At 42.1% G+C, this 13,505-nt stretch overlaps 1 protein-coding gene across 4 annotated transcripts in view; it reads left to right on the top strand.

Annotated features, from left to right (window-relative positions):
- The first annotated feature begins 231 nt into the window (after positions 1 to 231).
- LOC110529031 (plexin-B1) overlaps positions 232 to 13,505 on the top strand; it is a 185,574-nt gene continuing 172,300 nt past the window's right edge. For 3 of the 4 annotated variants that reach the window (XM_036984099.1, XM_036984100.1, XM_036984101.1), the window contains exon 1: positions 234 to 656. The gene's annotated coding sequence lies outside the window, so the exon portion shown is untranslated. Of the gene's footprint in view, positions 657 to 13,505 lie in introns of all 4 variants that reach the window. The other variant, XM_036984102.1, reaches the window with a different exon arrangement.

Below are 13,505 nucleotides of genomic sequence, written 5' to 3'. Positions count from 1 at the left end.
GCAACACTTTCGGTTACTGGCCCAACGCTCTAACCACTAGGCTCCCTGCCGCCCTGATATAGCTTGTTGAACCCTCTTCATAAAGCAGCACAGGCACTCACATCATTACTACTCACACAACAGTGCCATTTTATTGGAAATCTAATATTTTGCCCCTTTAAGAGAACCAAGTTGGTTGATCAGGAGGGGTCAGACAGTCACCGGGATATTTCAGTGTGGCCAAGCCCCTTTAAAACATGACGCATATCGGGGGCTGGCGTATCTATGCTGTCGTGAGGATATCTATCCATTCTCGACACTATTCACCGGGTACATGTGGAAATCGTAGAAAGCGCACAGTGCAATTTGAGAATAACATCAAATCAATACGAGCGCGCATGAGTTGGGTTTATACCGGGAAATGTACATGAACATTGCAGGTCTTTTACTAAAACTGAGTTGTTTGAAGCGCGTCTCGTGAAACAATCTAATACCAACCAAACTCATCTGAACGAGAGTGGAATTTGTGTTCTCCTTAAACCTGCAACCGTTGTGATTTGCCTGGATTTAAAAGCACAAGTTGCGGACAAATTGGATAAAACACCCCAGGGAAGGGCATTGAATACTTGCACGAAATTGCAGGTCGTGGAATGAAACCTCTTTTATAAGAATTGAAGGTGAGTGAAGGATTTCTGAGCTTGTGTTACTTCCATGGCCCCAGGCCAAGTGTGAAAACCCACTTTTGAGCCTGGCAAAACCCTGTTTCTCAGAAACGTTCCATAGTTACTGCACATAGGGGTTACCTAGTGCGGTTGGTCACATTCACCCTGCTAACGTTGAAAGCAGATACCAATACTTGGTGTATCGGTATATGGAATACAACGTTGCTATGTAAAATGAGTCTTCGTGTAAAAGTTGAGTGCGTAAATAAACCTATGTGGTAACGCTATGTACTATCACTAGGCTATTACAACCCAGTTGTCTTTTGCATTAGGCTATCTGGCGTCAAATTGTGACCACACTACTTTTAGGTGGCGGCTACAATGTCACTAGCAAAATATTATTTGTTGGGTAACAAATGTTGTAACAACAACTACTTATTGCCTTGTGATACATTGGATTTATTTTCGAGAATTACAACATAGTATCCTGTGTATAAGTATCACACGAGTATTTGAGGTAGAGTCAAAGCCAATGGAAGGTTGTAAAGAAACTTCACTGCTGTTTAGTTCATTGAACCCCAGCAGGCGGTGGATCATCGAAGAAGGACTGCTTGTTCTGTTTCTACAGCCCGTTTCAGTGTCCGGCAGGCGTCGTTGCTCTACGCTGCAGTCTTCACAATACTTATCCGGTGGCATTTCTGTATAGAACATACTTAATATTATCTGATGTCTGGTTTTTTTTCAGATAGCCATGAAAGTTGTAATTTACTATGTTGAAGAACTTACTGGCAATGTAACCAGTGTATCAAACTTTGATTTTGGAGGCAGATTAAACAAAAATGGAGGGAGGGCGTAATGGTGATAAAGAATTCCTCTTCAAGAGATGTCAAGAATCGTCAACCAAACTCAAATCTGGTCAGCTGGTTGACACACTGATCCCTAAGTAACATGTTCACCGGTGTTTGATCTGTTACACCGTTTGTGTCCCAGTATGTGGCTTGACAGAAGCAATTCTATGGAAGATGTCAGTCATGCACACCCTCCCTCCACACACAGGCAATCCACTCAAACAAATGCGGGATAAATAACATGCTTTGATGGAATTCAGTAGATTTAGATTGGCTGTTTTGTTAAAGATAAGTATTTGACCGATTGTTAGACGGTACTTTAGATGGGATAACGATCCTTGTTAAGTAATACGTGTCACAAAATGACAAGGAGAAAGGCATGTGAAAGGCTCGACCTTGGTATTTAGTCTAAAGGTAAGCAGTGATTATTTTAAGTGTTGTGTATAGAATTAGTCTGGGACAGTTTGTTAGAAGGTTCAAGTCCAGGCCATGATGTTTTCTACCACTTCATTTTTCTTTCTAAATGTGTGTGTGTTTTGATATTCATTTATCCAACAACATCCATGGCAAATGTAGACAGAAGAGCAGTCCGTGAGAGTGAATGCCTGATCTCTTGCATCCCTCAGGGTTAACAGACTCTGCCTCAGTAACCTATCATTCCTCAAATGATGGCCATCTGTTCTTTTAAGCTCATAGCTGCCCTCATAACTGAAGTGACAGATTAAGTTATGACAGCGCCATAAACCCAGAAACCACATGGAATGTCCTATCTTGATATTGATTGCCCATTGAACTTCTTGGTCGACCCGGCATGTACAGTGCATTCGGAAAGTATTCAGACCCCTTGACTTTTTTCACATTTGTTACGTTCGACTTATTCTAAAGTGGTTTGTTCCCCAGATCTGTGACTTGACACAACCCTGTCTCGGAGCACTACTGACAATTCCTTTGACCCCAGGGCCTGGTTTGTGCTCTGATATGCACTGTCAACTGTGGGACCTTTTATATAGACAGGTGTGCTGTGTGGGATGATCAATGGAAACAGGATGCACCTGAGCTCAATTCTGAGTCTCATGGCAAAGGTTCTGAATACTTTTGTAAATAAAGTATTTATGTTTTATTTTTTATAGATTTGCTAAAATATCTAAACCAGTTTTTCTTTAATTATGAGCTATTGTGTGTAGATGAGGGGGACAATTGAATACATTTTAGAATAAGGCTGTAATGTAACTAAATGTGGAAAAAATCAAGGGGTCTGAATACTTTCCAAATGCACTGTAATAACTAGATCATTCTTTTAAAAATGCAACTCTATCACAACTTAAAGGAACTAGTTATTTTCTTGATTTTAGTTTAGTCTGCTCATCACTAAGCTAATGATCCTGGGACTAAACACCTCCCTCTGCAACTGGATCCTGGACTTCCTGACGGGCTGCCCCCAGGTAGTGAGGGTAGGTAGCAACACATCTGCCACGCTGATCCTCACAACTGCATGGCCAGGCACGACTCCAACACCATCATTAAGTTTACAGACGACCCAACAGTGGTAGGCCTGATCACCGATAGTGATGAGACAGCCTATAGGGAGGAAGTCAGAGACCTGCCGGGTGGTGCCAGAATAACAACCTTTCCCTCAACGTAACCAAGACTAAGGAGATTATTGTGGATTACAGGAAAAGGAGGATCGAGCACGCCCACATTCTCATCGACGGTGCTGTAGTGGAGCAGGTTGAGAGCTTCAAGTTCCTTGGGGTCCACATCAACAACAAACTAGAATGGTCCAAACACATTCAAGACAGTCGTGAAGAGGGCACAACAAAGCCTATTCCCCCTCAGGAAACTAAAAGGATTTGGCATGGGTCCTGAGATCCTCAAAAGGTTCTACAGCTGCAACATCGAGAGCATCACTGCCTGGTACGGCAATTGTTCGGCCTCTGACCGCAAGGCATTACAGAGGGTAGTGCGTACGGCCCAGTACATCACTGGGGCTAAGCTGCCTGCCATCCAGGACCTCTACACCAGGTGGTCAGAGGAAGGCCCTAAACATTGTCAAAGACCCCAGCCACCCCAGTCATAGACTGTTCTCTCTACTACCGCATGGTAAGGGGTACTGGAGTGCCAAGTCTAGGACAAAAAGGCTTCTCAACAGTTTTTACCCCCAAGCCATAAGACTCCTGAACAGGTAATCAAATGGCTACCTGGACTATTTGCATTGTGTGCCCTCCCCCCCAACCCCTCTTTTTACGCTGCTGCTACACTCTGTTTATCATATGCATAGTCACTTTAACTATACATTACTACCTCAATTGGGCTGACCAACCAGTGCACCTGCACATTGGTTAACCGGGCTATCTGCATTGTGTCCCACCCACCACCCACCAACCCCTCTTTTACACTACTGCTACTCTGTTCATCATATACAGTGGGGAGAACAAGTATTTGATACACTGCCGATTTTGCAGGTTTTCCTACTTACAAAGCATGTAGAGGTCTGTAATTTTTATCATAGGTACACTTCAACTGTGAGAGACGGAATCTAAAACAAAAATCCAGAAAATCACGTATCATTTTTAAGTAATTAATTTGGACCATTTTTGGGGGGAAACTGTCAAGCGTGTGGTTGGCAGGTAGCCTAGTGGTTAGAGCATTGGGCCAGTAACCGAAAGGTTGCTGGATCGAATCACCGAGGTGACAAGGTAGAAATCTGTCATTCTACCCCTGAACAAGGCAGTTAACCCACTGTTCTCCGGTAGGCCCTCATTGTAAATCAGGATTTATTCTTAACTGACTAGTGCCTAGTTAAATTAAAAACCCGGCAGCATTGCAATTCTTGACTTACTCAAAACTGGTGCGCCTGGCACCTACTCCCATACCCCGTTCAAGGGCACTTAAATATTTTGTCTTGCCCATTCACCCTCTGAATGGCAAACGCACACAATACATGTTTCAACTGTCTCGAGGTTTAAAAAGCCTTTATTCTGTCTCCTCCCCTTTAATCTACACAGATTTTAAATGGATTTAACAGGTGGTGACATTTATTAAGGGATCATAGCATTCACCTGGATTCACCTGGTCAGTATGTCATGGAAAGAGCAGGTGTTCCTAATGTTTTGATCACGGTGTAGCTTCAATATGGGTGGTGATGGATTATTTCATGAGCTTAAACCACAGAGGTGCAATGTGCATGACCGACTACACTAATTGCCTCCAGTTGAGTTAAAGCCCTCCCAGACTCCTTTTCACCAGATTTACATTACAAAAGGCAATAACATTTTTAAGGTATTTTCTTAAAACTGCATTGTTGGTTAAGGGCTTGTAAGTAAGCATTTCACTGAAAGGTCTACCTACACCTGTTGTATTTGGCGCATATGACAAATAAAATATATGTTCTCAGGTGGTGCAGGTATGACACTAGTGGGGGCAGGGGGGGGGGGGGGGGGGGGGGCTTTCCTCTTGTTCTATAGTTCCTCAACCCTGGTGGGGGGCCGACGACGTCACGCATTCCAATCAGACAAACTCTTTGACTGCCCTAATTCTTGAGGTTTGCAGTTGTCTAAAAAACATTACTTTGCTTAAAAAAAAAAAAAAAAAATCATTTTTAGTGGGTGTACTGTATTGGTATTAGACTTGGGATATCGTTTTTCTACAGGTACAGTTACAAAATCATTGGAGAACATCTTTACATGGGAATCAATGCTTAAGACTTCTACAAAAGTTTGTGAAAGAGAGGATACCAGTAATGAGGACCAGGTCACAACAATCTGCCAGTAAATGGTGCTAGAGTCATCGCAGACACCATGTGACTGTTAATGGCTGGCTGCTGTACGGGCTAGAACGAATGTGTGCTGTCAACACCTTTTCATCAGTCCTACTGCCACCAAATGTCCTCAAAGTAGCAATTCACAGTCCTTCAGTTGGTTAGTCAGCCCGTCAGTCCTCCTGCCAGTCATCTCTTCAGACCGTCGGTCCTTCAGTCTGTCAGCTGTCCTTCAGTTAGTCAGTATTTCAGTCAGCCCGTCTGTCCTCCTGTCAGTCAGCTCTTCAGACCGTCAGTCCTTCAGTCTGTCAGCTGTCCTTCAGTTAGTCAGTATTTCAGTCAGACCGTCAGTCCTTCAGTCTGTCAGCTGTCCTTCAGTTAGTCAGTATTTCAGTCAGCCCATCAGCCCGTCCGGCCTTCAGTCTGTCAGACGTCCTTCAGTCTGTCAGTCAGTAAGCCCCTCGTTTAGTCAGTCCTTCAGCAAGTATTTCAGTCAGTCCTGAAGTCAATATGTCCTTCCGTCTGTCAGGTTGTCCACAGCAAGGGCGAGTAGGCGGGCAGACGCTGTCTGACGAGGGGATAGACGCGTTCGTGATTTGTCTTGTTTAGCAATCGTCGTGACATTTATACTGCCGGTCTGGTAATTAATAGGTGGGGAGATGTCAAGGACGGGCTGCGTCAGAGAGATTTGATAAACTGCGACCGGGTGGAGATGGCAGTAGATCAGCAGTGACGGCGTTGATTTAACGGTGTCTTGCGGCAGAGTGCACTCGGTCAGGACAGAGCTGTCATCACAAAGTGCCATATCGTGTGATGATAGAGGCACAAACTCACAGACCTGATCAGCCGAAAGGGCTTTGAGTTACTGGAATAGACCAATGTTGATCATTGTTTTCCCTGCAAAGACAAAGTATGTTTGAAGGAATGTGCCTTTTTGAGGTTTTATGTTACTCAATCTAAACATTTTGGGGAATGGCTTGCTGTCAAAAATGAATGGTGTTTTTGACTAAATCCTGGAAAAACTTGTTAAAGGGTGATTTAATAGGGTCTTAGTTTTTTGCTAATCAACAAACTGAGTTCCCAACAACCTGCTGATTCTACCCAAGGTAATCATATGGCTTTTAACCACCATTGAAAGTCTGAAGGTGTCATACAAACACTTAAAAAATATATAAAAAAACACTTAAAAAATATATACAAAAAAATCTTATTTTTGGCAAGCTGACTCCAACAGATTCTTTCCCGATTCTAAATGTTGAAACCACCTACAGCTGACAGCCTTCCACTGACTGATTTTTGGTAAAAGTCGGTCGGGTGTGTTTGCCCCTTATCCATTAGACTGGCGCAAATCTATCCAATGTAGATGGGAATACAACTGGTTGAAAAGGACAGCCGGCCTTGCAATATACGTGACGGCTGCTTTTGCTTTAAAGTGGCCTTGCCCCTCCACGTCCATGGGCAGATAAAATACTCTATTTAATTATGTCAGTGGGCATTAACTCAGTAACCTTATCAGAATGGTCAGGTCTTTGCAAGCCAACGAATGCAACAAGATTAAGGACAATATGCTGGTTGCACAAAGCAAAATCCACCTAAAAGAGGGGGTGGGTTGGGTTTCAGAATCAGATTACACAGTGCCAGCCTCTACTACATTTCAACCATTTGAGATCTTTGTACCTTGCTACATGGCATCTATCAAAGATGATCTTTCTCTAGATATCAATCAGAAGCTGCTGTTTTTCTGGTAACAAATCCTTTTCTGGGAATGACAGAAGACAACAGGCCTTCCGCTGTACTAAATCATAGAGAACAAAAATAAATCCAGTTGTAGTTCCAGTGCTCACAGGTTAAATCAGCCTTATATCAGTCTACAGCTTTATAAACTCAGCAAAAAGAAACGTCCCTTTTTCAGAACCCTGTATTTCAAAGATCATTTGTAAAAATCCAAACAACTTCACAGATCTTAATTGTAAAGGGTTTAAACACTGTTTCCCGTGCTTGTTCGGTGAACCATAAACAATTAATGAACATGCACCCGTGGAACGGTCGTTAAGACACTAACAGCTTAGACGGTAGGCAATTAAGGTCACCGTTATGAAAACTTAGGGCACTAAAGAGACCTTTCTGACTCTGAAAAACACCAAAAGAAAGATGCCCAGGGTCCCTGCTGATGTGGCCAGGGCAATAAATTGCAATGTTCATACTGTGAGACGCCTAAGACAGAGCTACAGGGAGACAGGACGGACAGCTGATCGTCCTCGCAGTGGTAGACCACGTGTAACAACACCTGCACAGGATCTGTACATCTGAACATCACACCTGCGGGACAGGTACAGGATGGCAACAACAACTGCCCGAGTTACACCAGGAACGCACAATCCCTCCATCAGTGTTCAGACTGTCCACAATAGGCTGAGAGAGGCTGGACTGAGGGCTTGTAGGCCTGTTGTAAAGGCAGGTCCTCACCAGACATCACCGGCAACAACGTCGCCTATGGACACAAACCCACCGTCGCTGGACCAGACAGGACTGACAGAAAGTGCTCTTCATTGACGTTGCGGTTTTGTCTCACCAGGGGTGATGGGCGAATTCACGTTTATCGTCGAAGGAATGAGCGTTACACCGAGGCCTGTACTCTGAAGCAGGATCGATTTCGAGGTGGAGGGTCCGTCATGGTCTGGGGCGGTGTGTCACGGCGTCATCGGCCTGAGCTTGTTGTCATTGCAGGCAATCTCAAAGCTGTGCGTTACAGGGAAGACATTCTCCTCCCTCATGTGGTACCCTTCCTGCAGGCTCATTCTGACATGACCCTCCAGCATAACAATGCCACCAGCCATACTGCTTGTTCTGTGTGTGATTTCCTGCAAGACAGGAATGGCAGTGTTGTGCCATGGCCAGTGAAGAGCCCGGATCTCAATCCCATTGAGCACGTCTAGGACCTGTTGGATCGGAGGGCTAGGAACATTCCCCCCAGAAATGTCCGGGAACTTGCAGGTGCCTTGGTGGAAGAGTGGGGTAGCATCTCACAACAAGAACTAGCAAATCTGTTTCAGTCTATGAGGAGGAGATGCACTGCAGTACTTCATATCTGGTGTGGCCACCAGCTGCATTGACTGTTACTTTTGATTTTGACCCCCCCTTTGTTCAGGGATACACTGTTCCATTTATGTTAGTCACATGTCTGTGGAACTTGTTCAGTTTATCTCTGTTGTTGAATCCTGTTATGTTCATACAAATATTTACACGTTAAGTTTGCTGAAAATAAACACAGATGACAGTAAGAGGATGTTTCTTTTTTCTCTGAGTTTAGTTCTGTTTTTAGCTCCACATGGCTTATACCGAGCACCGTCAATGTCCTCTACAATGCCTTGGTTTGTCTAACTTAATTTGAGTCCCTTGAAGATACACATGTAGCTAGTAGAGACCCCTGAGTTGGAGCATAATAAATATTCTCCCCTAGATATGCTTTACACGCCCAAAACCCTGACACTGCAATATCTAGGCTCAATCTTAATTCCTATCTTGATTAATTTATTTGGTTCAGGACACAGCAGGCTAAAGGTGCAAAGCTGTTCTTCTTCGATACTCTGATAGTTTTTCTCTCATGTTACTCCTTAGTCAGTTGTAATTTAATCAAATTCATCTCAAGTTTATTTTACCATGTTATACTCACCCTCCAGACATGTCCTTGATTCTAATCAGTAGCATGACCCCATGGATGTTTGTTGGAACTGGTTATCATTTTTTGGGATAACTCGACTTTTGATAACACTCCCAAACTCTCATAGGGTTTAATTATGCTGAAAAGCCTGTTCATTATTCAAATATGTAAATGTAGGTCTAGATCTTATGAAAACTGTGCAGTGTTGGCATTCCTTTGAAGCACAACTGAAGAGCCCTATCTATCGAAGTGTGAATTATTAAGTTAGAAGGGCACCCTGCATGTTTCCAGTGAATACAGTTCACCAGTAGAAATGGTGAAAGTGTGTGTGTGCTCCCTTATGAATGGAGTTGATTAGTGTCTGACTGTCTGAATCCCTGTAAAAAACAAACATTCGTCTGTCTCCAGTTTACCACATGGTAGGGCTGTATGACATATTTTATAGCCTTGTTATTCATAAGGTGATGTCGATGTGCATGATGGACTTTTTATAGTTCTACTATATTTACTCTACCGATGCATGCCCAAATGTTTTAACACCCGTGCATACAAAGCAAATGGTAAGGGGGGGATAGCTGTTGGTTGCGTGGGGTGTGCGCTCTCTCTCTCTCTCTCTCGTGACTTTCGCGCTCTCTCTCTCTCTCTCGTGTCTTTCGCGCGCTCTCTCTCTCTCTCGTGTCTTTCGCGCTCTCTTTCTCTCTCGTGTCTTTCGCGCTCTCTTTCTCTCTCGTGTCTTTCGCGCTCTCTTTCTCTCTCGTGTCTTTCGCTCTCTCTCTCTCTCGTGTCTTTCGCGCTCTCTCTCTCTCTCTCGTGTCTTTCGCGCTCTCTCTCTCTCTCTCGTGTCTTTCGCGCTCTCTCTCTCTCTCTCGTGTCTTTCGCGCTCTCTCTCTCTCTCTCGTGTCTTTCGCTCTCTCTCTCTCTCTCTCGTGTCTTTCGCTCTCTCTCTCTCGTGTCTTTCGCTCTCTCTCTCTCTCTCGTGTCTTTCGCGCTCTCTCTCTCTCTCTTGTGTCTTTCGCGCTCTCTCTCTCTCTCTTGTGTCTTTCGCTCTCTCTCTCTCTTGTGTCTTTCGCGCTCTCTCTCTCTCTCTTGTGTCTTTCGCGCTCTCTCTCTCTCTCTTGTGTCTTTCGCGCTCTCTCTCTCTCTTGTGTCTTTCGCGCTCTCTCTCTCTCTCTTGTGTCTTTCGCGCTCTCTCTCTCTCTCTCGTGTCTTTCGCGCTCTCTCTCTCTCTCGTGTCTTTCGCGCTCTCTCTCTCTCTCGTGTCTTTCGCGCTCTCTCTCTCTCTCTCGTGTCTTTCGCGCTCTCTCTCTCTCTCTCGTGTCTTTCGCTCTCGCCTCTTTCGCGCTCTCGTCTTTCGCTCTCTCGGGCTCGTCTCTCTCGCGCTCTTTCTCGCCTCTTTTGTTTTTTTTTGAGGGTGGATCAGCTTAACATTGCAGAAAGAATGTTGCTTCCAATGTAATTGTCTCCATTTCCAATCCCCCATATTTTTGGGGTAAATATATATATCCATACACGCATGCATATATAATATATATACACATACCTATATAGACATACATACTTTTTTAAAGAATATACCTTTATTATTATTCCCCGCAAACCCTACCGCCGATCCCCCAATTGGAGTAAACTAATAAACACTTCTGCTTCTACCTTCAATCCATACATCTTATACACATTCTACAGACAGTCTACTTTACAATAGTTCTCTCTTGTTTGTTTGTAGTCCTTCCTCTATTTCTGATGTCCATCCAGTTTAATTTGTAACTGCTATTTCACAAAAGCTCCGAACCTATATACATTCTACGGATCCCTTATGCTTTACATTGTTTATCTTATTAGTCCCACCCTTCAGCTCCACTCAACCCCTCCCATCTGTCTCTCAACATCATCCATTTCGGATTTCTACTTGCCATATATTTTTCAACTAATGTGATGCTTCACAAAATAATTGAACCTTCCTATTCTCATAGCTTCTACAGATTGTAAATAAAAAATAAACATTTTTGCTAAAATAATTATATTATTAATTGACTATGGCTTTTCAAATCACCCAGTATTGCTATCTGTAGTGTTAGTTCTATGCAAATGTTGCAATTCTTCAGCCATTCCTGGACCTGTGACCAAAAACGAGCCACATATGGACAATACCAAAATAAATAAATGATCTAATGACTCCTCACAGCAGAATCTGCAGAGCTGGGAAGATTGTATCCCCCATATATATAACATTCTATTGGTTGCAAGAATTTTGCATAGTCATTTATATTGAAAAATTTGAAGATTTGAATCCGGCGTTGTTTTGCGTATCAATTCATAAACCCTGTGCCATGGAATGGGTACATCTCAAATCTCTTCCCAACTATTTTGCAATTTATATGGCACAGCTGTCAGTTTTTTGGTCCTTAAATGAAATTGGTATATGTTTTTATTTATCACACTTCTTTAACTTAACCATGTATGTCGGCCCTGTATTAAAGAACATAAAAGTTCCTTACTTTTTTCCCCTTCTACTTGCCTCTTCCATTTTTGTGGTAATGCTGCAATTAATTGGGTAGAGCAGACATTTCCATATGTCTGTGTTAGCTGCATGTGTGACAACTCCACCAATCCTATTTATGATATCATTCACTAAAATTAAACCTTTTTTAAACATTTCTTTGATAAATACAGTATTTTTTAAATCAATTAGTATATTTGAATTTAACCACAATATTTGTTGTATTATTTGTTCTGTCCTTTCAGGTGGATTCAACTGAAATTGCAACCAACTTTCTGAGGCTTGTTTAAAAAATAAAGATATTTTGGAGATTATTTCCTTTTCAAACAACCAAAAGTGAGCAGGTGTAATCTGAATAAAGGGAAAAGGGCCCTTCTTGAACACAGGATGAGACATTCTACCAATTGACTAGAGAACCAGTTTGGATTTAAGTATAACTGTTGTATGACTGATGCCTTTAGTGAGAGGTCTAATGCTTTATTATTTAATCATTTCTGCCCTCCAAATTCATATTCGTTATATAAATAGGCCCTTTTAATTTTCTGGTTTGCCGTTCCAAATAAAATAGAATATTTTTTGTTCATATAATTTAAAAAGCAGGTCACTAGGTGTAGGCAAAACCATAAGCAAATAGGTAAACTGTGATATGACTAAGGAGTTAATCAGGGTGATTTTTCCACAAATAGACCGGTATTTTCCTTTCCATGGTAGCAAGAGCTTATCTATTTTTGCTAACTTTCTATAAAAATGTATTGGAGTGAGATCATTTCTTTCCTTTGGGATTTGTATACCGAGTATGTCCACATCTCCGTCAGACCATTTAATTAGTAAACTACATGTTAATGTAAAATGTGAATTTTTTAGTGATCCAATACGTAATATGGTACATTTATCATAATTTGGTTTTAATCCAGAGAGGATAGCAAAAATATCTAGATCCTCTGAGGCTGTGGAGAGACTCCAATTGTGGTTTTAGAAGAAAACAACATGAATCATCAGCGTACAATGACACCTTAGTTTTTAGGCCACGGATTTCTAATCCCTTAATATTATTGTTTGATCTCATTTCAACAGCTAACATTTCAATGGCAATAATAAATAGATATGCCGATAGTGGACAACCTTGTTTTACTCCTCTAGATAGTTTAAACCTTTCTGAGATGTAGCCATTATTTACTATTTTACACCTAGGTTTACAATACATACTTTTAACCCATTTTATAAGAGATTCTCCAAAATTGAAATATTCTAGGCATTTATATATAAACTCCAGTCATACTTTATCAAAAGCCTTTACAAAATCAGCTATGAAAACCTAGGCCTGGTGTCCCCGATATTTCATAGTGTTCTATTGTTTCCAGTACTTGTCTTATATTATCTCCAATGTATCGTCCATGCAAAACCCTGTCTGATTAGGATGAATAATATCTGACAATACTTTTTTAACTCTATGTGCCAAGCATTTTGCTAGGATTTTTGCATCACAACACTGAAGTGTAAGAGGTCTCCACTTCAGGTATATATACCACTTGGGTCCTGTTTCAGTAATAATAATATCAGACCTTCTTGTTGCGTGTCTGATAATCTACCATTTATATAGGAGTGGTTCAAACAAGCCAATAATGGTCCTTTGAGTATACCAAAAAAAGTTTGGTATACTTCCACTGGTATGCCATCCAGCCCTGGAGTTTTCCAATCCTTAAAGGCCCCAATTGCCTCAAGCAGTTCCTCCTCTGTAATTTGGCCTTCACATGAGTCTTTCTGTACAGATATTAATTTTACATTATTATTAGGAAAAAAATCAATACAATTAGTTTAAGTTAGTGGAGATGGAGGAGACTGAAATGAAAACATATTCTTAAAGTACTTCCTCTTTCAAAATATAATTTGGTGAATCATGTGTGACTCCATTTGTAACAAGTTTTAATACATTTTTTTGGTAGCCTTTCGCTCTCTCTCGTCTTTCTCTCGTCTTTTGTTCTCTCTCTCGTCTTTCGCTCTCATCTCGCTCGCGCTCTCTCGTCTCGCTCGCGCTCTCGTTTCTCGCTCTCTCGTCTTTCTCGTTTCTCGTCTCTCTCGTCTTTCTCGCTCTCTCGTCTTT

The sequence above is a fragment of the Oncorhynchus mykiss genome, chromosome 7 (genome assembly GCF_013265735.2).
Source record: "Oncorhynchus mykiss isolate Arlee chromosome 7, USDA_OmykA_1.1, whole genome shotgun sequence".
Classification (NCBI taxonomy): domain Eukaryota; kingdom Metazoa; phylum Chordata; class Actinopteri; order Salmoniformes; family Salmonidae; genus Oncorhynchus; species Oncorhynchus mykiss.
The sequence above is the reverse complement of the archived record's forward strand: the minus strand, read 5'-3'. Positions and strand labels throughout refer to the sequence as shown.